Source organism: Mauremys mutica, chromosome 10, assembly GCF_020497125.1.
Source record: "Mauremys mutica isolate MM-2020 ecotype Southern chromosome 10, ASM2049712v1, whole genome shotgun sequence".
Classification (NCBI taxonomy): Eukaryota; Metazoa; Chordata; order Testudines; family Geoemydidae; genus Mauremys; species Mauremys mutica.
The window spans coordinates 8,599,363-8,624,500 of record NC_059081.1 but is presented as its reverse complement, the minus strand read 5'-3'; the positions used below and the strand labels follow the sequence as shown (position 1 = coordinate 8,624,500).

At 41.8% G+C, this 25,138-nt stretch overlaps 1 protein-coding gene across 11 annotated transcripts in view; it reads right to left on the bottom strand.

Moving 5' to 3' along the window:
- The window catches only part of GLI2 (GLI family zinc finger 2), a 406,855-nt gene extending 391,968 nt beyond the window's left edge, over positions 1–14,887 (bottom strand). For 6 of the 11 annotated variants that reach the window (XM_045033085.1, XM_045033078.1, XM_045033082.1 and 3 more), the window contains exons 1-2: positions 13,497–13,664; positions 2,769–3,019 (exon numbers count right to left, since the gene is read on the bottom strand). The gene's annotated coding sequence lies outside the window, so the exon portion shown is untranslated. Of the gene's footprint in view, positions 1–2,768; positions 3,020–13,496; positions 13,665–14,776 lie in introns of those variants that run through there. The other 5 variants (XM_045033081.1, XM_045033080.1, XM_045033088.1 and 2 more) reach the window with 3 other exon arrangements.
- Between the last annotated feature and the right edge of the window lie 10,251 nt (positions 14,888–25,138).

Below are 25,138 nucleotides of genomic sequence, written 5' to 3'. Positions count from 1 at the left end.
TAAGAGTATAGCTGTAGGAATATACAAATAGCCACCTGACCAGGATGGTGACAGGGATTATGAAATGTTAATGGAAATTAGAAAGGCTACAAAAACAGAAAACTCAGTCATAAAGGGGGATTTCAACTATCCCCATATTGACTGGAAACATGCCACCTCAGAATGAGATGCAGAGCTAAATTTTTTTAGACACCATTAATGACTGCTTCTTGGAGCAGCTAGTCCTGGAACCCAAAATGGGAGAGGCAATTCTTGAGTTAGTCCTAAGTGGTGCACAAGATCTGGTCCAAGAGATGAGTATAGCTGAACTGATCAGCAATAGAAACCATAATGTAATTAAATTGAACATCCCTGAAGGAGGAAAAATACCAAAGAAACCCACCACAGCAGCATTTAACTTCAAAAAGGGTGACTACACAAAAATGAGGAGGCTAATTAAACAGAAATTAAAAGGAACAGTCACAAGAGTGAAATGCCTGAAAGCTTTTTGGAAACTTTTCAAAACACCATAATAGAGGTCAAACTATATGTATACCACAAATAAAGAAAACAGTAAGAGGATCAAAAAATGCCACCATGGCTAAACAAGAGAGTAAAAGAGGTGATTAGAGATAAAAAGGCATCCTTTAAAAATTGGAAGTCAAATCTTACTGAGGAAAACAGAAAGGACCATAAATTCTGGCAAGTCAAGTGTAAAAGTAAAATTAGGCAGGCCAAAAAACGAATTTGAAGAATAACTAGTGAAAGATACAGAAACTAACAGCACAAATTTTGTAAGTACATCAGAAGTAGGAAGCCTGCCAAATAATCAGTGGAGCCACTGGATGATCGAGGTGCTAAGGAAGACCAGACCATTGCAGAGGAGCTAAATGTATTCTTTGCCTCAGTCTTCACTGCAGCAGATGAGAGGCAGATTCCCACATCTAAGCCATTCTTTTTCAGTGTCAAATCTAAGGAACTGTCCCGTACTGAGGTGTCACTAGAAGAGGTTTTGGAACAAATTGATAACTTAAACAGTCTTACATCACTGGGACCAGATGGTATTCACCCTAGGGTTCTGAGGGAATTCAAATATGAAATTGCAGAACTACTAACTCTGGTATATAATCTAACGCTTAAATCAGCTTCTGTACCAGATGACTGTCAGATAGCTAATGTAACACTGATTTTTTTAAAAGGTTCTAGAAGGTATCCTGACAATTACAGGCCGGTAAGCCTAACTTTAGTACCAGGCAAATTGGTTCAAACTATAGTAAAGAACAGAATTATCAGATACGTACATAAACATGATATGTTGGGGGAAGAGTCAACGTGGCTTTTGTAAAGGGAAATCATGCCTCACCAATCTACTAAATTCTTCGAGGGTGTCAACAAATAGGTGGACAAGAGTGATCCAGTGGATATAGTGTACTTGGGCTTTTAGAAAGCCTTTGACAAAGTCCCTCACCAAAAGGCTTTTAACCTAAGTAAGGAGTCATGGGATAAGAGGGAAGGTCCTCTCATGGATCAGTAACTGGCTGAAAGATAGGAAACAAAAGGTAGGAATAAATGGTCAGTTTTCACAATGGAGAGAGAGATAAATAGTGGGGTCTCTGATAGATCTGTACTGAGACCAGTGCTATTCAACATATTCATAAATGATCTGGAAAAAGGGGTAAACAGTGAGGTGGCAAAGTTTGCAGGCGGTACTAAATTATTTAATCTATTTAAGTCCAAAGTAGACTGTGAAGAGTTACAAAGGGATCTCACAAAAGTGGGGGACTGGGTAAAAAATGGCAGATGAAAGTCAATGTTGATAAATGCAAAGTAATGCACATTTGAAAACATAATCCCAATTACACATACAAAATGACTGGGTCTAAATTAGCTGTTGCCATTCAAGAAAAAGACAGTTCTCTGAAAAAAATCTGTTCAATGTGCAGCAGCAGTCAAAAAAATTAACAGAATATTAGGAACCATTAGGACATGGATAGATCAAAAGACAGAAAATATCATACCACCACTATAATAAATCCATGATATGCCCACAGTTTGAATACCGTGTGTAGTTATGGTCCCCCCCATCTCAATAAAAGATATAGTAGAATCAGAAAAAGCACAGAAAAGGGCAACAGAAATTATTAGGGGTATGGAATAGCTTCCATCTGAGGAGATATTAAAAAGACTAATACTGTTCAGCTTGGAAAAGAGACAACTAAGGGGGGATATGATAGAGATCTATAAAATCATGAATGGGATGGAGAAAGTGAATAAGAAAATCTTATTTACCCTTTCACATAACACAAGAACCAGAGGTGACCCAATGAAATTAATAAGCAACAGGTTTAAAACAAGCATAAGGATGTACTTCTTCATACAATGCCCAATCAATCTGTGGAACTCATTGCTAGGGGATGTTGTGAAGGCCAAAAATATAACTGGGTTCAAAAAAGTTTCATGGAGGATAATTAATAGAAGTCCATTAATGGCTATTAGCCAAGATGCTCAGGGTCACAACCCCATGCTATGGGTTTCCTAAACCTCTGAATGCTAGAAGCTTGGACTGGACAACAAGAGATGATTCACTTGATAAATTGCCCTGTTCTGCTCATTCGCTCTGAAGCATCTGGCACTGGCCATTGTCAGAAGGATTCTGGGCTAGATGGACCATTGTTCTGCCCCACTATGGCCAGTCTTACGTTATTAAATGGATGAGGAAAGCACAAGGTAATCGTGAGAATATTATGGTCAGGAAAATTACCAGTGATCACAGCAGACAGGTTACCTACCTGTTGTCAAGCATGTTGTAGGCATCCCCACAGAAATGAATAATCAACTTTAGGACAGTCACTGAGGCAAAAGCAGTGGTGATATTTTTCTTTGCTTTGGGTTGTTTCTTTGTTTTGTTTTTTGGGTTCTCTGTAAAGCTGAACCAGATCTGAACCTTCCTCAAGGTTCAAGGATGTTTGAATTAAGGATTTTTGTTCAGGTTCATCTGTATTTCTGTGCCAGGCTTCATTTAATAGACTGCTTAGAAGCCCTAGACCAAAAGGAAAGACAAACAGTAAGAGCCTGTGTTTGTTTTTTTTACTCTTTTTCTTTTGGTAGGAATTCTGTACATGCGTGCATGTGATGTGGGTGTGTATGTGTTTGTGTACCCGCATGCATGTGGGCATGTGAATTGATGTACAAATGTGAGCTCAAGCAGACAGTGAGTGGACTACAGAAGCGGCATGCAGTGGAAAGGACACTGGATTGAGTCTCAGGAGTCCTGGATTCTATTCTTGATTCTGTCACTAACCAACTGTATGGACTTGGACAAATCATTTCCCCTCTCACCTTTTGCCTGTCTTGTCTATTTAGAATATAAATAGGGCTGTCGATTAATCACAGTTAACTCACGCGATTAACTCAAAAAAATTAATCACGATTAAAAAAATTAATCGCAGTTTTAATCGCACTGTTAAACAATAGAATACCAATTGAAATGTATTAACTATTTTGGATGTTTTTCTACATTTTCATATATATTGTATTCTGTGTTTAATTGAAATCAATATGTATATTATTTTTTATTACAAATATCAGCACTGTAAAAATTATAAACAAAAGAAATAGTATTTTCAGTTCACCTCACACAAGTACTGTAGGGCAGAAGTGCAACTTGCAAATGTAGATTTTTTTTGTTACATAACTGCACTCAAAAACAAAACAATGTAAAACTTCAGAGCCTACAAGTCTACTCAGCCCTACTTCTTGTTCAACCAATCGCTAGGACAAACAAATTTGTTTACATTTACAGGAGATAATGCTGCCCTCTTCTTATTTACAATGTCACCAGAAAGTGAGAACAGGCATTTGCATTGCACTTTTGTAGCTGGCATTGCAAGATATTTGCATGCCAGATATGCTAAACATTCGTATGCCCCTTCATGCTTCGGCCACCATTCCAGAAGACCTGCTTCCATGCTAATGATGCTTGTTAAAAAATAATGCATTAATTAAATTTGTGACTGAACTCCTTGGGGGAGAATTGTATGTCTCCTGCTCTGTTTTACCTGTGTCCTGCCATATATTTCATCTAATAGCAGTCTTGGGTGATAACCCAGCACATGTTCGTTTTAAGAACATTTTCACTGCAGATTTCACAAAATGCAAAGAAGGTACCAATGTGAGATTTCTAAAGATAGGTACAGCACTCAACCCAAGGCTTAAGAATCTGAAGTGCCTTCCAAAATCTGAGAGGGACAAGATGTGGAGTATGCTTTCAGAAGTCTTAAAAGAGCAACACTCCGATGCGGAAACTACAGAACCCGAATCACCAAAAAGAAAATCAACTTTCATTATCTGACTCAGATAATGAATACGAACATGCATCAGTCTGCACTGCTTTGGATTGTTATCAAGTAGAACCCATCATCAGCATGGATGCATGTCCCCCTGGACTGGTGGTTGAAGTATGAAGAGACATATGAATCTTTAGCGCATCTGGAACATAAATATCTTGCGACGCCGGCTACAACAGTGCCATGAGACTGCTTGTTCTCACTTTCAAGTGACATTGTAAACAAGAAGCAGGCAGCATTATCTCCTGCAAATGTAAACAAACTTGTTTTTCTGAGCGATTGGCTGAACAAGAAGTAGGACTGAGTGGACTTGCAGGCTCTAAAATTTTACATTGTTTTATTTTTGAAGGCAGTTTTTTGTACATAATTCTACATTTGTAAGTTCAACTTTCATGATAAAGAGATTGCTCTACAGTACTTGTATTTGGTGAATTGAAAAATACAATTTCTTTATTTTTTTACAATGCAAATACTTGTAATCAAAAATAAATATAAAGTGAGCACTGTATACGTCGTATTCTGTGTTGTAATTGAAGTCAATATATTTGAAAATGTAGAGAACATCCAAAAATATTAAAATGAATGGCATTTTATTATTATTTAACAGTGCAATTAGTTGCACGATTAGTCACGATTAATTTTTTAATCACGCGATTAATTGTGATTAATTTTTTTAATGGCTTGACAGCCCTAATTATAAATTCTTGTCTCTCACTGTGTTTGTACAGGGCCTAGCACAATAGGGCCCTAATCTCAGCTGGGTTCTCTAGTCACTACTGTAATATAAATAATTCTCATTGTGATATCTAAATTTGCTTAACAGTTTCCCTTATAAAATATTTCTTGGGGCCTTTTCTTTGAGAAGCTGTAACTCCACCATTGGTTGTAGCAGGCCCAAAACCCTGCAGTTATACGTTTGTCTTTTGCTTCTTCCATGAAATTCCATTTAGATTTGGATGAGATATTTACATTAAAAAAATCACCATTTTCCTTCCCTGGCTTACATTTCTCAGGAAAATTATGACAGCAAAATGACATGTCAAACTAATAACTAAACATGAACATTCTAAGCAGGGGTGGCTCTAGGAATTGTGCCGCCCCAAGCAGGGCGGCATGCCGCGGGGGGCGCTCTGGCGGTCGCCGGTCCCGCGGCTCCCGTGGACCTCCTGCAGACGTGCCTGCGGAGGGTCCGCTGGTCCCACGGCTCCGGTGGACCTCCCGCAGGCACGCCTGATGATGCTCCACCAAAGCCGCGGGACCAGCGGACCCTCTGCAGGCACGTCTGCGGGAGGTCCACTGGAGCCGCGGGACCAGCGGACCCTCCGCAGGCATGCCTGCGGGAGGTCCACCGGAGCCGCCTGCTGCCCTCCCGCGGCACGCCACCCCAAGAGCACGCTTGGCGCGCTGGTGGAGCCGGCCCTGATTCTAAGGCTGGATCTGTGCTGCTGCCAAAGCATCAACAGCAGACAGTGTACTGGAAACACATCTGGACAAACTCCCCTGTCCCTACTGACCATACCACTTCCTGGATCCAGCACATAACACCAGATAAGACAGGAGCCCCCCACCTCCTAGGTGAGGAATAGAGTATGCTTAGCCAAGCTCCCCCACCACAACCACTTCCTTAAAAAAGCAGATGGGACATTTTGCCAATGGATTTCACAGAAACATACTGACAGCAGAAGAATGGTGAGTCGGAGAAGTCATTGTTCCACTGCAGGCTCTGGAGAGGAATGTGCTGTAGTGGGAACCAACTTTTCTGCCCATTCCACTCCCAGGTCTGCCCCCCATCTCCTCTAATATGTCCACCCCACTCCCAGTGTCTATGACCTCCATTCCCACTTCACTACCTCCTGGCTCCTCATCCACTGCCCCATGTTGCCAACCCCATGCCTATGTTCCCCAGACCCACCAACTCCCAGTCCCTCGCTAAGCTCATTTCCACATTCTCTGTGCTTAGCCAGTCTCATTTCTACTTCAATACCCTGGTTCCTCGTCAGATGTGTCTCCTCTCCCCTTTACCACCATCCCCACTCCACGCTTGTTCCCAGTCCCAGTCTCCTTGCCCAGCTAGTGCCAGTCTCCTCTGCAATCAGACTAGATGATCTTACGTTTTCTTCTCGCCTTAAAAATCTATGAATCCTCTGCCCACCCAGGACCCAGTCCCAATCTGCCTGCGCAGGCAATCCCAGCTGCTAACCTTAGCTCCCAGTCCCAGGCTCCATGTCCAGCCAGTCCCAGCTTCCTCCAAGCCAGCTACCAAACCCAGTTTCTCTCTCACCCTTTACCCTTTGCCAGCCTCCAGTCCCAGTCATGTCCCAATCTACTTCCCACATCCTTCCAAAAGTGGTTTTTTTGTCCCCGCCACATTTGAATGGGGAAGCTTCCTCCTCCAGGCTGCCTGGGCCCAGCAGGAGGAATATTGCAAGTGCTAGAGAGACAGTCAGTCTCCCTGCTCTCAGTTCCACTGCCTAGCCATGGCCTACCAAGTCCCACTCAACCCTGGACTGGACAATGATAAGTGTGGACGGAATCTTTGGAGTTCTTAGCTGTTTGCACTAAGGCACCAAAAGGCACATCCCTGACACAAAGGCCACCCCCTGCCAAATGTCAGTCCCTGTTCCTAAGCATGGGGGCACTGGAGCTTCTCAACAAAAGGTCACCAGAGTTTTGTTTTTTTTTTTTAACATGGACAAAACAATGCATTTTCCTCTAGCCTCAATTTCACAAATAGCCGAACCATTTTATCTGACAAATTCCAGAAAAAACACCCAACATGGAAAATTTCAGCCCAAATAGTTAAAGTTTGGTAAAGTTATAAGCAGCTGAAAACAGATTCTTATTATAGGACATGTTGGGAAAGCAGAGTCTTATTATAGGACATGTTAGATAACCTTAGTAGTAAGCGGTGCTATCTTCCCCGCATATAATCTAGGGGTGGACTAAGCAGTGAAGGTTTTTAGATTTGTTAGCTTTTGTTCTAGTGGCCTCTGGTTTAATCCCAGGAGGGACAAAGACTGATAGATCCTGTAGGGAATGCTGTAACCCATGGAAAGAATTTTCATTTGGACTTTCTGTTTCCTCTGGGTTTTTGTTACAGTAAAAGGGGAGGGATTTTTGTAGGCTTGGCCAGAGGGCTAAATAAATTAACATACCAGCAAGAAGTGGCAAGTACAGTGGCCGCTCCTGGGACTGAAGTAGTGAAATATCACGACTAACAATTTTTTAGCTTTGATAATTCACTGTTACTAGACGAAAGCTTTTTTTTCCCCTGAAATATCTGCTCTGCAAAAACCGTTCATGTAAACATATTTGTCATGGACTTCCATAGCCTCTAATTATTAGCTGATTCTTTTAGGGGGGGCTGGTTACAGTTCTATAGATACGTCTAATATTTATTTGTAGCTTCACAGTTACTTAATAGCAGGTTTATCCCTTGAAGCATGAGGGTTTATATCCCTTATAAATTTTTATGCATCTAAACTAACTTGGATGTTCATAGAAGTTTAATCCTTTGAGTCCTATTGAGCTTTTGGTCTCCAGTTGTACCGCAAAAATACATTACTCTGCTTCTCCATTCACTACAATAGATTCCCAGAGAATACTGTGTCAAATTCAAAGTCTTGGTCCTAATTTTCAAGGCCCTTCACAGATTTGGCCCAAAATAGCGAAGAAAATATTTCTTTTTCAATTAACCTGATCTCCCTCAGCAACCACATTCTTCAGGATCAATGAAGCATCCAATCTCAAGGGCAAAACTTGTGAGAGAAGAAGATGGCCTTGTCGCAGAGGTTTTGGCTCTGTACCTAAAGCTTTATTACCATGGGAGATCAGAATGGCCATTAAACTTCCGACCTTCACAACAAAACATAAAACTCAGTTCTGGAGCTTGGCTTTCTCACAGCAACAGTTGCATATAGCAAGGTGAGAAAGAGAGAAGGAGATAAGAGAGAGAGAGAGAACACTTCATCATGGGGAAGAAGGGAGGAAAATTAGGCTATTGAGTTACAAAGTGTAAGGCCAGAAGGGACCACCAGATCATCTAACCTGACATCCTACATATCACAAGCAGTTAAACACTTCCCAATCACCCTCCACACTAACAACTGGAATGACATCAAAGTATTAGAACCCTCAGGAGACTAAACTACTGTATGCCACAGGCACAGAACAAGAAGAACTGAGGTGAACCAAAGCCTGAAGTCCCTGCAATGGCATGGAACTGATGAAGTGAGATATACCCAAATGATCCTAGCAAGTGACCCAGGCCCCACACTGCAGAAGGAGGCAAAATCCCCCACCAAGGTCCACTGCCAATCTGACCTGGGGGGAAATTCCTTCACAACCCCACTATACAAATGCCACTATAAAATATCGGCTAGAGATAAAGTTGTGGCAATGAGTTCCACAGGTCAAATTTTAATGCATTGTGTAGAAAAATATTTTTGTATCCATTTTAAATGTGTTGCCTTTCAGTTTCACTGAATGCCCCCTTGTTCTTGAATTATAAGGAAAGTAAATAGGAGCACTCAGTCTGAGTACGCTGTACCATTTCTTAGCCATAGTTGCACCAGCAGCAATTCATGGAGAGAATGTAACTGTAGAAGACTGAGGCACTGTAGGCAGAATGCCTGCTTGTGTGCTAAGCAAGTTCATGCAGGGTTGCCAACTGCTGCAGCCTGTAAAAAGGTTTAATGAGCAGCACTAGCCTTGGAGGGCTGACCAAAGTGGAAGTGGGTTATGTCTTGTGCTGTTGGTGGTGCAATGATACCCCACCCTTCTCACTCAGGGAATGCAGGGCACGGGCTGTCCTCTACACATGTGAATAAGATGAGCAAAAATATCTCCCAGGACTGCTCCCTCATACTTATGTACTAGTACAAGAGAAGCCAGAATACAGTCTTCTGGGGGGTTTTGTTTTATACATAACAATCTAGTTACTGTGAACAGGGAGTATGATGATGCCAACATATTCTCATTGGCTTGGCTCTTCCTTAACTTGTCTTTATTCATGGACATGGAGCCAGGCCAGAGTCAGCCACTCAGCTCGAGCCAGGCTCAAGCCTCCTTTGGCTTGCCCACCTCTACTCTGGGAGCGAGGGTACAAGCTGTACAATACATCATCTGTTATGTAATTATAACAAGCTAGCAGTTCCGGTTTTCTTTTCAGTGACAGAAATATATTATCAGCTTTCCTTTCTGTCCCATCCCCCATCCCCATTCATTTGATCCAGTTAGGTTGACTAAGGAAATACTGTTACTGTAAGTAGCTTTCCTACATTCAGCAAATTAGTTCTTTAAAGTATAGTACTTTTGTTTCCTCGTATACCAGAGACTTTGGGCCAGTTTTGGTCCCCGTGCTACTCTGCTGAAAATAATGGCATTGCACCTGCTTACACCAGGGTTGAATCTGGCCCTTAGTTTCTATATGTCACTTTTTTATTCCATCTAAATAAACGTCCAATAGTAGAAGAATAACTTACACGTACAGCGAGCCTTTAATCCCAAAATGTTTTATAAAGTAGGTAATGAAGGTGGTCTTGATTAAAACAGCCAGGGACACTGGAAAAGTTTGGATCTGAACAATGCATCTGAGGCCCATTTGTCTTACCACTGAAATGCAGTCACCTCTGAGGGAGGAACATGGCTGCTTTATTAACAGTGCACAGCAAAACCAGGATATTACGACAGGAATGGAATAATTCCTTGTCCAATTGAAGCAATGGGTAGAAATGCCCACAAATCCACACTGCAAGATTAGAGAGATTTCCAAGAGATTTCCATGCCTAGAAATTCTCAATGAAAACCTAATTAGTATACTAGCTGTCATTAAAGAATAAATGAATGAGAGCAGTTGGAATGAATTCCTCCACTCTCAGTTCAGAAAGATTTTGACATTCATCATATGCAATTATCCGTAAATCCCAGAAGTACTAATCAGCAGATAATCTGTTCAGTGCAACTAGATTGTCCCATCATATATAACGATTTAACAAGTGCAATGCCCCAGAGAGGTACCAATTACAAGATAATAATTTCCTCTTCCCTGAACCGTGGGGAAAACTTTAATGAAATGGCAGTCATATTTTTACTGAACCATACTTTACAGAGTGCTAAATCCAGATACGCATGACCTTACTTTATTACTAGAACTAACTAAAGATATAAAGTAGGGCTGGCTAGAAAACAAAAATTCCATTTAGTGAAAAAAGTCAGTATTTTGACATTTGGTTTTGGAACAAAAACTAGACTTTTTGACATTGTTCACAAAAGAGCAAACAACTCAGCTCCCTGCATAGCCGAATGGGTTAGGGCACTAACCTGTAAGGCAGGAGACCCAGGTTCAAATCCCTACTCTGCCTAATTCAGAGCAAGGACTTGAACCAGTATCTCCTACTTCCCCAGTAAGTGCCTTAACCATCAGGCTATAAAATCAGTCTCTGCAAAGTGGAACAGCTCCAACAGAAACACTGGGAGAGAGACTCTATAGTCCACTGGTTAGGGCACTCACCTGGCTCTGCATGATTTAGAGCACAAATTGAAGCTGGGTCTCTCACAGCCCAGGTGAGCATCCTAACCACTGGGCTATCGACTATTCTGGGGAGGGCAAGCTGTCTCATTTTGACCAGAAATTCCATCCTGGGCCTGAGAAATCTTCCTAGTAAAAATATCACCGAAACAGATACATTTCCACAAACCGTTTCCATTTTGACAAATTGATTTTCCAAAAAAAACCCCACTTCACTGAAAAATCCCCAATGAGCTCAAGTGTGAAGCCCCATGGCAAGTGAATGTGTAGCTTGCAACTCCAGGATTGCAGCAGAATAGCAGGAGATGAACCTCTTCAGCAAGGTATTTGCCAGGAAATGGGTTCCACTGAAGATATTTAAAGACACTGGATCATCCAGAACAGCCTGCGCTCGTCCCTTTACAGAGCTGTTTTGGTGCGGGGACTAGAGATGCATTGATTAGTAGAAGGGGTTCTGGCCTATGCTTAGGGCCGGTGCAAGGATGTTTCGCGCCCTAGGCAAAACTTCCACCTTGCGCCCCCCCCCCACGCGCACCCGCCCTGAGGTGCCCCCCCTCCCTGCGGCAGTCCCCCCCCCTCCACTCTGAGGCGCCCCCTTTGCGGCAGCTCCCCACACCCCACACTCCACCCTGAGGCACCCCCCGCCCCACCTCACCCCTGCTCCACACACGAGCACGAGCACCCCGAGCTGGGGAGGCGGGAGAATTGAAGCAGTCACAGCATGTTCGGGGAGCAGGCGGGGCAGGGGTGAGCTGGGGCGGGGAGTTCCCCTGCATGCCGGCCCCCCCTTACTTGCTGCAGGCAGCCCTCCCCGCACTCTCCTGCCCCAGCTCCCTCCGCCTAAATGCCGGCGGCGACCGGGGCAGCCGAAGATCCGGCCACCGTGGTCGCCGCTGAAGAAAATGGGACCCCCCAAATCCCAGCACCCTAGGCAACCGCCTAGGTCGCCTAAATGGTTGCACCAGCCCTGCCTATGCTTTCCCTCAGTCAGAATGTTTCCTTCTCTGGGCCTTAGTGGAAAAGGGCACTAACGTGATTTAGAGCACAAAATACAGCGAGGAAAGCTGGCTGTATTTTAAAGAATCCTTATTGAGATTGCAGGAACAAACCATCCCGATGTGTAGGAAGAAAAGTAAATATGGCAGACGACCAGCTTGGCTTAACAGTGAAATCCTTGCTCGTCTTAAACACAAAAAAACAGCTTACAAGAAGTGGAAGATTGGACAAATAACCAGGGAGGAGTATAAAAGTATTGCTCAGGCATGCAGGAGTGAAATTAGGAAGGCCAAATCACACTTGGAGTTGCAGCTAGCCGGAGATGTTAGGAGTAACAAGAAGGGTTTCTTCAGGTATGTTAGCAACAAGAAGAAAGTCAAGGAAAGTGTGGGCCCCTTGCTGAATGAGGGAGGGAACCTAGTGACAGAGGATGTGGAGAAAGCAAGTTAAAGAAGTCTGGGCTGGATGAATGGACGGTAAGGTGGATAGAAAACTGGCTAGATGGTCGGGCTCAACGGGTAGTGATCAATGGTTCCATGTCTAGTTGGCACCCGGTATCAAGTGGAGTGCCCCAAGGGTCGGTGCTGGGGCCGGTTTTATTCAATATCTTCATTAACGATCTGGAGGATGGTGTGGACTGCAGCCTTAGCAAGTTTGCAGCTGACACTAAACTGGGAGGAGTGGTTGATACGCTGGAGGGTAGGGATAGGATACAGAGGGACCTAGACAAATTAGAGGATTGGGCCAAAAGAAATATGATGAGGTTCAACAAGGACAAGTGCAGAGTCCTGCATTTAGGATGGAAGAATCCCATGCACTGCTATAGACTAGGGACCGAATGGCTGGGCAGCAGTTCTGCGAAAGGGACCTAGGGGTTACAGTGGACGAAAAACTGAATATGAGTCAACAGTGTGCCCTTGTTGCCAAGAAGGCTAATGGCATTTTGGGTTGTATAAGTAGGGGCATTTCCAGCAGATCAAGGAATGTGATCATTCCCCTCTATTCAGCACTGGTGAGGCCTCATTTGGAGTACTGTGTCCAGTTTTGGGCCCCACACTACAAGAAGGATGTGGATAAATTGGAGAGAGTCCAGCGGAGGGCAACAAAAATGATTAGGGGGCTGGAGCACATGACTTATGAGGAGAGGCTGAGGGAACTGGGATTGTTTAGCCTGCAGAAGAGAAGAATGAGGGGGGATTTGATAGCTGCTTTCAACTACCTGAAAGGGGGTTCCAAAGAGGATGGATCTAGACTGTTCTCGGTGGTACCGGATGACAGAACAAGGAGTAATGGTCTCAAGTGGCAGTGGGGGAGGTTTAGGTTGGATATTAGGAAAAACTTTTTCACTAGGAGGGTGGTGAAGCACTGGAATGGGTTACCTAGGGAGGTGGTGGAATCTCCTTCCTTAGAGGTTTTTAAGGTCAGGCTTGACAAAGCCCTGGCTGGGATGATTTAGTTGGGTTTGATCCTGCTTTGAGCAGGGGGTTGGACTAGATGACCTCCTGAGGTCCCTTCCAACCCTGAGATTCTATGATTCTATGATGCTCAGCAGCAGTTAAAAAAGCAAACAAAACATTAGCATGAATAAAAGAATGGGATAGAACAACACTGAATGTATTACAGTGGCATCTTTGGTACACCCTCACCTGGAATACTGCATCCAGTGATGGTGACAGAGCTCAGCTTTGGCACATCTTCATCCCCTTCCTTCTCAGACATCCCGCCTCCCTAAGATGAGCTGCCCTCCTGTCGCAGAAACTCCGGGGCCCTACATTGCAGCCAATGGCTCCCTTAATGCTTCCAACTGCCACAGAACCTCCAGGGCCCAACGTTCCAGCCAATGGCTCCTTTAAATCTCCCAACTGCCATAGAACCTCCAGGGCCCAGCGTTCCAGCCAACGGCTCCCTTAATGCTCCCACCTGTCACAGAACCTCCTGGGCCCAACATTCCAGCCAACGGCTCCCTTAAATCTCCCAACTGCCATAGAACCTCCAGGGCCCAGCATTCCAGTTGACAGCTCTCCTAGCATCTGCAATTGTCATGGCAACTGCAGGCCTCAGCATCCAACGGACAGCTCCCCCAACACCGGCAACTGTCCTAGCAATTTCTGGACTGTGCATTTCAGCCAACAGCACTCCTAATAGTGCAGCAGTTATGAAACCTTCAGGCCCCAGCATTTCAGTTCACAGCCTACTAAACATGAGGCTTCCCCAGGTGCTGTGTAACCAGCAGCAGAGAGGGAAAAGAACTACCTACCCTTTCAATTCTCTCCTTTACTACTTCTTTCACCATGAGATTAGAGGAAGAGGCTGAGGCTAGTTCTGCAAATATTTCTTCATTTTCAGATGGGCGATTATGCAGGCACATTCCTACTATAGAGAAGGGGGTAACTACATAATCCATAGACACTCCTTGCAGCCTCTGGTTCTGCCTTCAGCTCCTCCTACAGTCCTCTCTACTTATTGTTCTCTTTATTGCATCCATTTCTTGGCTTCATACCTGTGGCACTTCCCATGGGTTCCCAGGCTGTGAGACACCTTGCTACCATCTCCCCTTAGTATGGGGAAACCTTGTTTGTGCCTGCCAGGGGTCAGCTCCCCAATTCCACCAGCCACAAGCAACATAAGCACTCCCCTCTAGGCCTCACTTTCTCTCTGCAGGTCAGTATCTAGCCCCTGTTCCACTGGGATTCTCCCAGTTTTCAAAAATTCACTGCTTCTAAAGAAGCAGTAAACCCCTGCTTATCAGTTCCACATCAGATCACCGTGGCACTTAACACACAGCAATTAGATATATTTATAGTGAAATCAAGTATAAATTTATTTAACAAAGCATAGATATTCAAGTAATAGCAATAGAAGTATTGGAAACAAATGGATACTTACACAATAAAATCATTGCACACATTCTAAAGCCTAGACTTACTTATCAAGACACTCTCATGTCTTGTAGAATATTGCTCACACAATATCCTTGCAGCATTTTACAGCCAGGCTGGCTGTGACCCTCCTTGCATAAGACAAACATGCTGTTAACTTGCCTTCTTGGTGAAGGATTCTGTATGTTTCCTTGTATCCTTGGAGATACTCTAAGAATCCTGTCTTTAGGCATAAACAGGACACCCTGTTTGTTTTATTCTGCAAATTGCCTCTCTTGTAGATTTTGCTTGTATTTTGCCTATGGCTCAGTATGCAAATAGACCTACATTGTGAGGCATATTATAAACACATGACTTCTTGTTGTGTCCTCATACTGATTCCCACCACATCCATGCATATGTGGTTGCCCAGTCATTATACTCCACCAGGTCACTGGAAGAGCATTCACACTCAAGCAACTCCCACACATGGTCAGACATGGAGATAAGCATCTGTTACCTCCTGCCTGAAATAAATATGTCCAAGGAACATCACCTGGTGACCTGCTTTAACTTTAAGTCCTTAAGAACATAATTCTCAATATAGATACAAAACTCCTTAAATACTATCCATAGATACATTTTGCAATGATTATAATGACCAGTGGGCGACTAGTTCTTGGTAGAGATCTCACATGCCATCTTTCAGTGAACTATTATGCGTATACCTGATCCATGGGATCCCTGTAAAACCCCATGTGCCATCCCATTCCCTCTGCCATTTGTCGCCAAGAGATCCCTGGGTCACAGAACCTTCATTACTCCCTCCTATACTTGGATCAACTTCCTACTTATCACTCACCAATCACTCTCCTTCCGCTGCTCTATGCCCCCCCTTAAAATCCACATCTTCCATGAATCCTTCCTGCTGTCAGCTCACAATGAGTCTCTCATTCTGATTAGCCTGAACTGCTGTCTTGTGCCATGCCTTATCCACACTGCATCTCAAGCAGCTTTGGGCAATGGCTTACCCTTTCTATGTCTGTAAAGCACATATAACACTATATTACGAAGGTACAAGCACTCTCAAGTGGAGCATTACAGTGTGAAAATTATTTGCCTCTTCTTCTGAAATAGCAAGTCTAGAGGCATTCCATTCATAGATTTTAAGGCCAGAAAGAATGGGCCTTTAGATCATCTACTCTGATCTCTTGTAGGATATGTACACCTGCTCTGGCGTTTTCTTTAGTAATGGGTTTTCATACAATTCCCCATTGACATGTTCCAATGGGAACCATCAGGATCCAGCAGCACAATATCCCAGATTCATAGTTCAGCTGCCATTAACTTCTTAACCACCATAACAGCTGTGTGAAGAATCCCTCAGTACGTTTGAGCTCCAAAGGCAGGCAGCAGCTACTATAGTCAAAGCAATCCTGTTTGTATGGAGGACACAGGTAAAGAACAGGGGAGATAAAAGGAGAATCAGCCGCATTAAGAACTTTTTTTAAAAATGAAGTAGTTGAAAGGCAGTACTGAACAGGAAGTATCCTATCAAGGAAGAAGGGATCAAAATGATAAACAATTTAACTGGCCATTTCTGTGTCATGTGACCATGTGTAGCCAATTGCTAGCCAAAATCTATCGAAAAGCTATGAGGGCAATAGTGTTAAACCCATGACTGTTTCAGCCAATTAAAGATATAATTATTATTATTTATATGACAATAGCGCCCAGGGACCCCACGATAGACTAGGACCCCATTGTGCTAGGAGCTGTACAAACACAAAACAAAAAGACAGTCTCTGCCCAAAGGAACTTACAATCTAAGTATAACTAATATAAAAGTGGATTTGCATGCACGGCCTGATTCTGTGTCCAATGAAGTCAATTAAAAAAGCTCCCACTGACCTCAGTAGTTTCAGATCATGTGCATATTGTATATTACTTTAAAATACATTCTATTTACTAGCATATTTATTTCATTTTTAATGTTTATTATGGGTATTTGTTTGCCACTTCTGCACAATCCAGAACATCTAAGATCTCATTATCATCAGGCTCCCTAATTATGTCTAGAAAGTTGGCCCACAGAAATCTTGCATATGGATGACTGCACACAAATAGGTTTTTATGTGTGCAATTATCTGTCTTGCACACACGCCTTGCACATGCAACACAAAATGCACACAAATGTTAGTGCAAAGTTCAGCTGAAAAATGTGCCCTCATGTCCAGTGAGAGACTAACAAATTACCCAATCCAGATTGCAAATGAAGGGAATTTACCCATGTGAGAATTATGGTTTAGTAATTTATCTAGGTCAGTGATACTCAGTCTGCAGTGGTTCAGGAGCCAAATTAGTGATCAACATTACCCCAAAAAGCCACAGGAATGTGAATGACAGGGGATATATTTAGTTTATATACATATTATTCTCACAACAAATAAGTTAATAATTTAATGCATGTTCATAACTTAATTGGTTAATAACAGTAAAAACATCCTGATTAGTTAATAACTTAGATTGGGTAATAATTAAATCACACAGTGTTTTAATATCACATGCTGCAAAGAGCCACAGGAGACACATTAAAGAGACATTTGCAGGTCAAGAGCCACTGTTTGAGTATCACTGATCTAAGTTCTAAGGCCCCCATCACTGTGGTATCCCCCAAGAAAATAATAGTAATTTCTCCCTCTTTTGTTTCCAAGCCTACAGAAGAAATAGTTTAAAGGGAAGTGGGGTGTTTTTGTTTGATTGGTTGGTAGGCTTTGCTTTTTTGGGCATGGGAGGGCAATCTAGAAGTAATGTGAGATAGCTAAATTGAATAAATGTGTTTTGCATTTCGTTCTCAACATGGTGAGGCCAGTTCATAGTTCAGTCCTTGACTGTTAACTGAATTATATAAAAATAAAAACTAACTTTACCATATGTTTTATTTTCAGAAAAAGCTTTCATTAGCTAAAATACAGATTTCCTAATGAAACTATTATGGGGATATATTAAACTTTACATATTGTAGAAAATTACTTTCATTTGCAATGAAAAGTGAAATATTTTATCCTGACCTATTTATGTGTTTGCCAAGATTCTATCTCCACTATACCCAGAGTCTTTGCCATGCTATCACCATTAAGAAGAGCAGTTTCTTCTTGTTGTTCTTGGGTTTTTTTATTAATAAAAAGGCAAATAATAGGCACTGCCAGTAGCCATTGTTGACCTGAGTCTAAAGTGTCTGAAATTAATTTATCCCTTTGGATGGTGTATAAATTTCTCATTACAAGTGTTAGTGATGGGCAAGAAACTATTCCAAAAAATGTATTGGGTATGATGCCAAACTCTGTAATCAAGGTCTCTTGCAGAGACTCTGGAGTATACAAAGGGTTTCACACAGTCAGGAGTGTTAGCTATGCATGCTTTCCCGTTGCCCAGGCTCAGCCAAATACTCTGTGAGAACAACACGTATACACACTTTGTTTTATTATGCCTCACAGATGCTTTTTTGTTTTATATTTCAAGCTTTGTCAGACCTAATGTTTGTTCATTCGTTGCACCCCCACTGACCCCAAAAAATTCTGAGCAGCTTCCTAGAAAGACCCAGTATTGATTACATAAACAGACTTTCTTGGAAAGTAAGGAGGAAAAATTGGGGTTTCTTCTACTCGAAACCGAAAATGGCAACCGCTGAACAGATCTGGTCAATGACAGTAAGAGAATGAGCCCAGGAGAAAGTGTAATATATTGTGCTACACTTATGCCAACTTGCCAAGTCAAGTTCTTTTTCTCAAGCGCATGTACAGTTTGTTCTCGCTATCCTCAGTTAACTCTGCTCTCTGAATAGAAGAGATGGGAACCGCTCAAAAGCCACAATGGCATGTTCTACTTAGGGTTTCATTTCCACACTAACTATTGTGGGTAACTCTCTTTATAACTACAGTCAAGGACTCTCGACTGAGAATGCACTCATTTAAGGGATATGAGGCTACATTTTCCTTATCTTGCAAAAATTCTGTATAATCCACTGCCATTTTTAATCACAATTTACTTATTATAGGCAAAGTAGCTAGTATCTGTGTAAAAAAAAAATACAATAAAATAAAGCAGCATGAAATCAGCTGCATTTCCTTACACGAATTAGAGTTTGTCTTATTTAAACTAGCAACAAAATAGCAGCAGAAAGATAATATTATACAAGAAACACATGTCGAATGGATGACCAATCTGAGTTTCTCTGAGAACTGACATATTGGATCAGACCAATGGTTTATCTAATCCAGGAGTCTTTCTCCAAGAATAACCAATACCACATGCTTCAGAGGAAGGTGTAGTGCCCACAAAAAAATGCCTGCGGGGAAGTTTCTTCCTAGCCCCATGAACAAAGAGCGTGGCTGATGTCCTGAAGCATATGGGTTGATTATCCCTTTTTATGGCTGGAGTGCAAGCAAAAACTATAGTTAAGGTTGCCAAAGCATTTCCATGCTAATCTCCTGTTTTCAGTCACTCAACCACTGGAAACTTAATTTTCAAGATGAATTTTCCAGGCTTTGTGCCTTATAAAAGGTGGATTTTATCTCAGAAAATCTGAGCAAAAATGATTCAGATATTTTTGAAAATACGGAGAATAGGGGGGGAAAACACTTACACAAAAAGAAATCTGGAACACTTTGTTTGAAACAGCTGATATTCTGGGAAAACCTCATGTTGATTCACTTGGATAATGGGCCCTTGGGGGAAAAAAAATCACAGAATGTTTACATCATAGGATTTACAAAAAATAGGCGCCCTTTTAATAATTACCCCCCAAATCCAAGGAGGAATATGGGATGCATCTTGTCATCACGTTAGCAGGCTAGTGAAAAATAGAGTGAACTCCATAGGAGCCCTACCTCATTTACTGCGTGGTAACTTTAAGATGCAGTAAAATATTAAGCAGTAAGTTATAATAAAGAACCTAGCATATTTATGGGCATTACAATATAAAATAAATAGCAAGAATAATCAAGTCTGCTGTGGACTTCATGTGAATGAGGCAGGGCTCCATGTGAACCTCATTCATTGCAATCTTTATAAGTATAGCTGGTCACAATCCTCCTTACAAAATTTGACAGTTTTTCTAAAATGAAAAAATACTTTAAGTGTTTTTGATTGTTCAATTTTCAAAATTTTTCAATTTTTGTTTGCCATTTTTCAGTATTGGAGTGGGGGTTGTTTTGTTTGCATTCCCAGTTTTGATTGGCCAGTTCAATATAAAATATAAAATCTCACAAGATAAAGATGAGTCAACAGTATAACACGGTTGTAAAAAAAGCAATCATCATTCTGGGATGTATTAGCCGGAGCATGGTAAGAAAGATGAGAGAAGTAATTCCGCTCCTCTCTGCGCTGATTGGGCTTCAACTGTAGTATTCTGTCCAGTTCTGGGTGCCACATTTCAGGAAAGCTGTTGACAAATTGGAGAAAGTCCAGAGAAGAGCAACAAAAATTATTAAAGGTCTAGAAAACATGACCTATGAGGGAAGATTGAAAAAATTGGGTTTGTTTAGTCTGGAGAAGAGAAGACTGAAAGGGGACATAACAGTTTTCAAGTACATAAAACGTTGTTACAAGGAGGAAGGAGAAAAATTGTTCTCCTTAACCTCTGAGGCTAGGACAAGAAGGAATGGGCTTAAATTGCAACAAGGGCAGTTTAGGTTGGACATTAGGAAAAACATCCTAACTATTAGGGTAGTTAAGCACTGGAACAAATTTCCTAAGGAGGTTGTGGAATATCCATCACTGGAGATTTTTAAGAGCCAGTTAGACAAACACTTGTCAGGGACAGTCAAGATAATACTTAGTCCTGCCATGAGTGCAGGAGACTGGACTAGATGACCTCTCGAGGTGACTTCCAGTCCTATGATTCTATTATTTGTAAAAATTACATTTTTTCAAAGCAAACATTTTGATTTAAAAAACTGGACATTTTTTAAAGTGATGAATCAGTCAGTTTAGAAAAATGTCATCAAAATTTTTATCAAGTATTTTCTTTAAATACTATGTTTCAGTCAGCTCTTCCTGTAAGGTATGTTCTGGCAGTGCTTGGTCTAATGCTTTCTGGCGTTCTATTTCTTTAAAAAAAAATCTAGAAAATAGTATACAAAAAAATGTTAAAGTTATATTGATATTGCACAGATAAGCATTTATAAATTAGGGGTTGAAAATCCTAAAGCTGCAACTGCAACTCTTACCTTTGTAGACATAGCTCTTTAATAACCATCAGATAATAAGAAAAGTACAAGGAAAACTGTATTTAAACAACACACTACATAGTAAGTGTAACACAGTGTAGCGATAATGAAAACAGATTGGCACAGTTAGCCCATCTACATTTGCAATTAAATTAACTGCCCAGTTAAGCTCTTTCCTGACATGGCAGTATGGTGAAATAGTCAGTTAAGACACATTCTTTAATCATGCTTAGTTTTCCAGTATTGAACAAGAAACTGACAGAATTAAAGGTTGCACTTGCAACTAAATGAGATTTCCAGTTATCCATGGTGCTGGAAACTAAAACTGGCAGCTGGCCAAAAGAAAAAAGGATAGGTCCATCAATGGCTATTAGCCAAGATAGTTAGGGACACAGCCTCATGCTCTGGGTATCCCTAGCCTCCGATTGCCGGAGGCTGGGAATGGACAACAAGGGATGCATCACTCAAGATTGCCTGTTCTCTTCATTCCCTCTGAAGCACTTGCCATTGGCCACAGCCGGAAGACAGGATACTGGGCTAGACTGATGATTGGTCTGACCCAGTGTGGCCGTTCTTATGTTCTTAAAAGGGTTATGTCCGTCACACGTGAGTGCTCTGGACATTCCACAGGAAGCTAACGGGGAAGATGGGCTTGTGATTTTAAAGTCACCAAGGTCAGAAATGATAAAGGTCATTCATTCAGGACACACGAGGATGGAAAAGTGAAAGTTTAGAGCCAACAATTTTCTTTGGCCTGATTTGAGTTCAAGACTGGACCCACCAGTCTAAATATTACAACAGGAACACTAAAACCTTACCTCTCCTCCGAGAAGGAGACGGAGCATGCATGCAAAACCCTAATAGTCAATTGCCATCTAGCATTTCCAAAGCCAGTGAGATCCTGCCCAGTGCAGAGTGATGGAGGGATTCATCCAACAGTGCCTGACTCAGAAAGTGCTATTTCTGCACCACATGATGATTGTGTTCAACAGGAAAACTTTACACCACATTTAACCACTGCTAAAGTTTTGTTGCAACTCACAGAAGCAGCAAAATATATGGAAAATCATTATGTGACCCATGCAGACTATATATTCACACACCACAAGAGTCTGAATCCATAAACATGTGTTATGGAGTTAATAGTTGAGTAAGGAGGTTTGTAGTAAAGTGGAAATATACAAACATATTTGGTTAAAAAATGTCAAGTTTACAGTAATACATAATTCAGTAAGATTTCTTTTTGCTTTATAATAAAAGAGTGTAAACATTTTGGAGATTGCCATGTGGCACTGTTGCAGATTATTTAGATAGTTCTGTTTACCTGACTGTATAAGCAGTTAGGCTCTTAAAGAAATGCATATTTTCATCTATATCGGTCATCTGTCTGTTTTACTTTTAGATTGTCAGTGGAGGTGTTCCAAATTACACATGCACACACACACACACCCCAGCAAAATGTCTTGAATTGAAAACAGAATTTTCACCAAAAATCTTTTTTTTAATTTTCTATTTTTAAAAGTGAAATAAAAGGGTTTCTTTAATTCCTCCCTTTCCCACCTCTTTTAGCGGCCAAGTGAAAATAAAAAGAGGGGAAGGAGGAAAAGAAAAAGGGGCAAGGAAGAAAATGCTCAAAATTCAGAAAAACCCATATTTTCCTAAACAAAAAAAATGATAAAAATTCACAAAAAAATTGACTGTACAAAGTCTGTTTCCCCCAAAATGTACAGAATAAAATTTATTTCTAAGTTTTCCATTTTCAGAATTCAAATTCCTTACCATTTTTCAACCAGATCTAATTATAAGATCTTTGGGAAAAGACAGGAAGGATTGTCTAGTGATTAAGGTGCTATCCTAGCATTTAGTAGACATCTTGATCTGCCTATAGTTCTTAGGTATTCATATGGCCCCAATTACTGTAGTATCTGAGCACCTCACAATCTAACATATTTATCCTCACAAGGTAGGAAAGTACTATTATCCCCAGTTTACACATAGGGATCTGAGAGGTACAGAGGGACTAAATGAGCAAGGTCACACAGGACATCTCCAGTGGAGTAGAGAATTGAACTGGAATATCCCAAGTGGTCTAATCACAGGACTCAGGTTCAATTCCCTGCTTCACTACAGACTTTGTGTGTGACCTTTGGCAAGTCATTAAGTATCTCGGTGCCTCAGTCCACCATCTGTAAAATGAGGTTATAACAGGGAATTGTAAATAGATCGGGCTGGAAATTTTCCAACAAAACCCAAATACCAGTTCATTGAACATGAACAGTCCCATGGTAGACTATAGGTAACCTGGAAACAGTCTCATGTGTAGACCTGGCCCCAGACTCCTTGCCCAGCCAATTCCATTTCCCCTCTCCCAGCTGTCTGTCCAATCTATCTTCTCCCGCATCTCATTGGTTCCGTCTCCCTCCTCAGACTCCTCACCCAATCTCAGTCTTCACTAGGGTGACCAGACAACAAATGTGAAAAATCGGGACAGAGGGTAGGGGGGTAATAGGAGCCTATGTAAGAAAAAGACCCAAAAATCGGGACATCTGGTCACCCTAGTCTTCACCTGCCATACCTACTCTGGCTCCTTGTCCCAGTCTCCTTACCCACCCAGTCTCACCCCTCCAACTCCCAGTCACAATTTCTCCCCTCTAGTCCTAATCTCACCAGACTGCTTGTCCTAATTGACTTCTTTCCCTCCCAATGGTTCTAACTTTTGTCCCCTTTGCATTTGAATCAGACGGCTTTCTACTCCACTCTGCCTGGATGCTAGCAGTGGGATCATTGAGAGCCCAGGATAGACAGGCGTCTTGCTCTCAGTCCTGGTGCCTGACTCCATGTCAGCCCAGAGAAGCTGGGAGCAGTCATTACAGGGAAAATCTGGCTTTGCCCCCGTAGCCTTGGACTGGAGGATGCATGCTTGGTTGCTCTTTAAGGGTGAAGCATGTGCAGTGTTGTCCTATGGAGTAGCGGAGAGGAAATGGAACAATCTCAGTCACACTGTGGGGATGGTGCATGTATATCTGGTCACACATAGGACCTGTGAGATGCTCGAGCATGCTCGGTGAGAATAGAATCTTTGGAGAGTGTATCTGGTAAACTCTACTCATTCTCTACTGAGCATATGTGAATTGCTATTTTTCAGAGGCTTATAACTGGGTCAAATATGGGTGAATTTTCAATGGGAAGACAAAAAGCACATCCCTGATGCAAAGGCCATCCTCCTGTCAAATTTTAAGTCCCTTCTCTAATACCAGAGCATTTCAAAGAAAAGGTCTCAAGAATTTACAATGAGCAAAACATCTTAGCCTCATTCTTAAAATGGCTGAACCCGTTTGGCTGAAATTAATTTAAAAAAAAAAGAAAAAAAGAAAAAAAGAGTCAGCCAGAAGTAGACACACAACATGGAAAATTTCAACCTGAATGGTTACAGTCTGTTGCAGTCTGTTCAATTACAAACAACTGAAAGCAATGTCTTATATTGGAAAATGTCATGCAAGTTTAGCAATAGGCAGTGATACCATCCCCATCTATAATAATATTGTATTATCCCTGTCAAGCTGTCGGGAATGGCTCAAGGGAATGAGTACCAACCTGAGAGCAGACTGTTATAAATCAAGGCACAAACTCTAACTGGTTGTGAGTTCTATACCTAAATTTTGCCAACCTAGCATCAAGTGTGAACTTCTCAAGTGCCTTAACGGAGTCACAGACAGTCCCCTTGGGTACTCCAGTCTATCTTGCCACCTAGGCAAACTTGCCTTTGTGACAGATGGTCCCTTACACCAAAAATCACAACAATATTCAGGTTACTCCCAGTTCCAAAGGACCAGTCACTTAACCCACATCAATTGCACTTTAGATCTCATACCAAATACAACACTTGTAGCCAATCCCATAATAAGATATTTAAAGATTTATTAACTAAGAAAAGAAGTAACAGTTATTTACAAGGTTAAAGCAGGTAAACATACACACACAAATGAGTTACAATCTTAGGTTCCAAAAGGTGATGGAAGCTGCTCTATGCAAGCACTATATGTCCCTTTAAGGCTACCCCAAGCTAAGCCACTGGGGATCCCTTGCTTATGCTTAGAAATCTTGCCCTCTCCAAGAGCAAGCAGCACAGAGATAAATTTTCTTCTGGGGGTGGGATTTTTATTCCCTTCCTCCCAGAGTTCAAGCTGATGGGATGAGTTC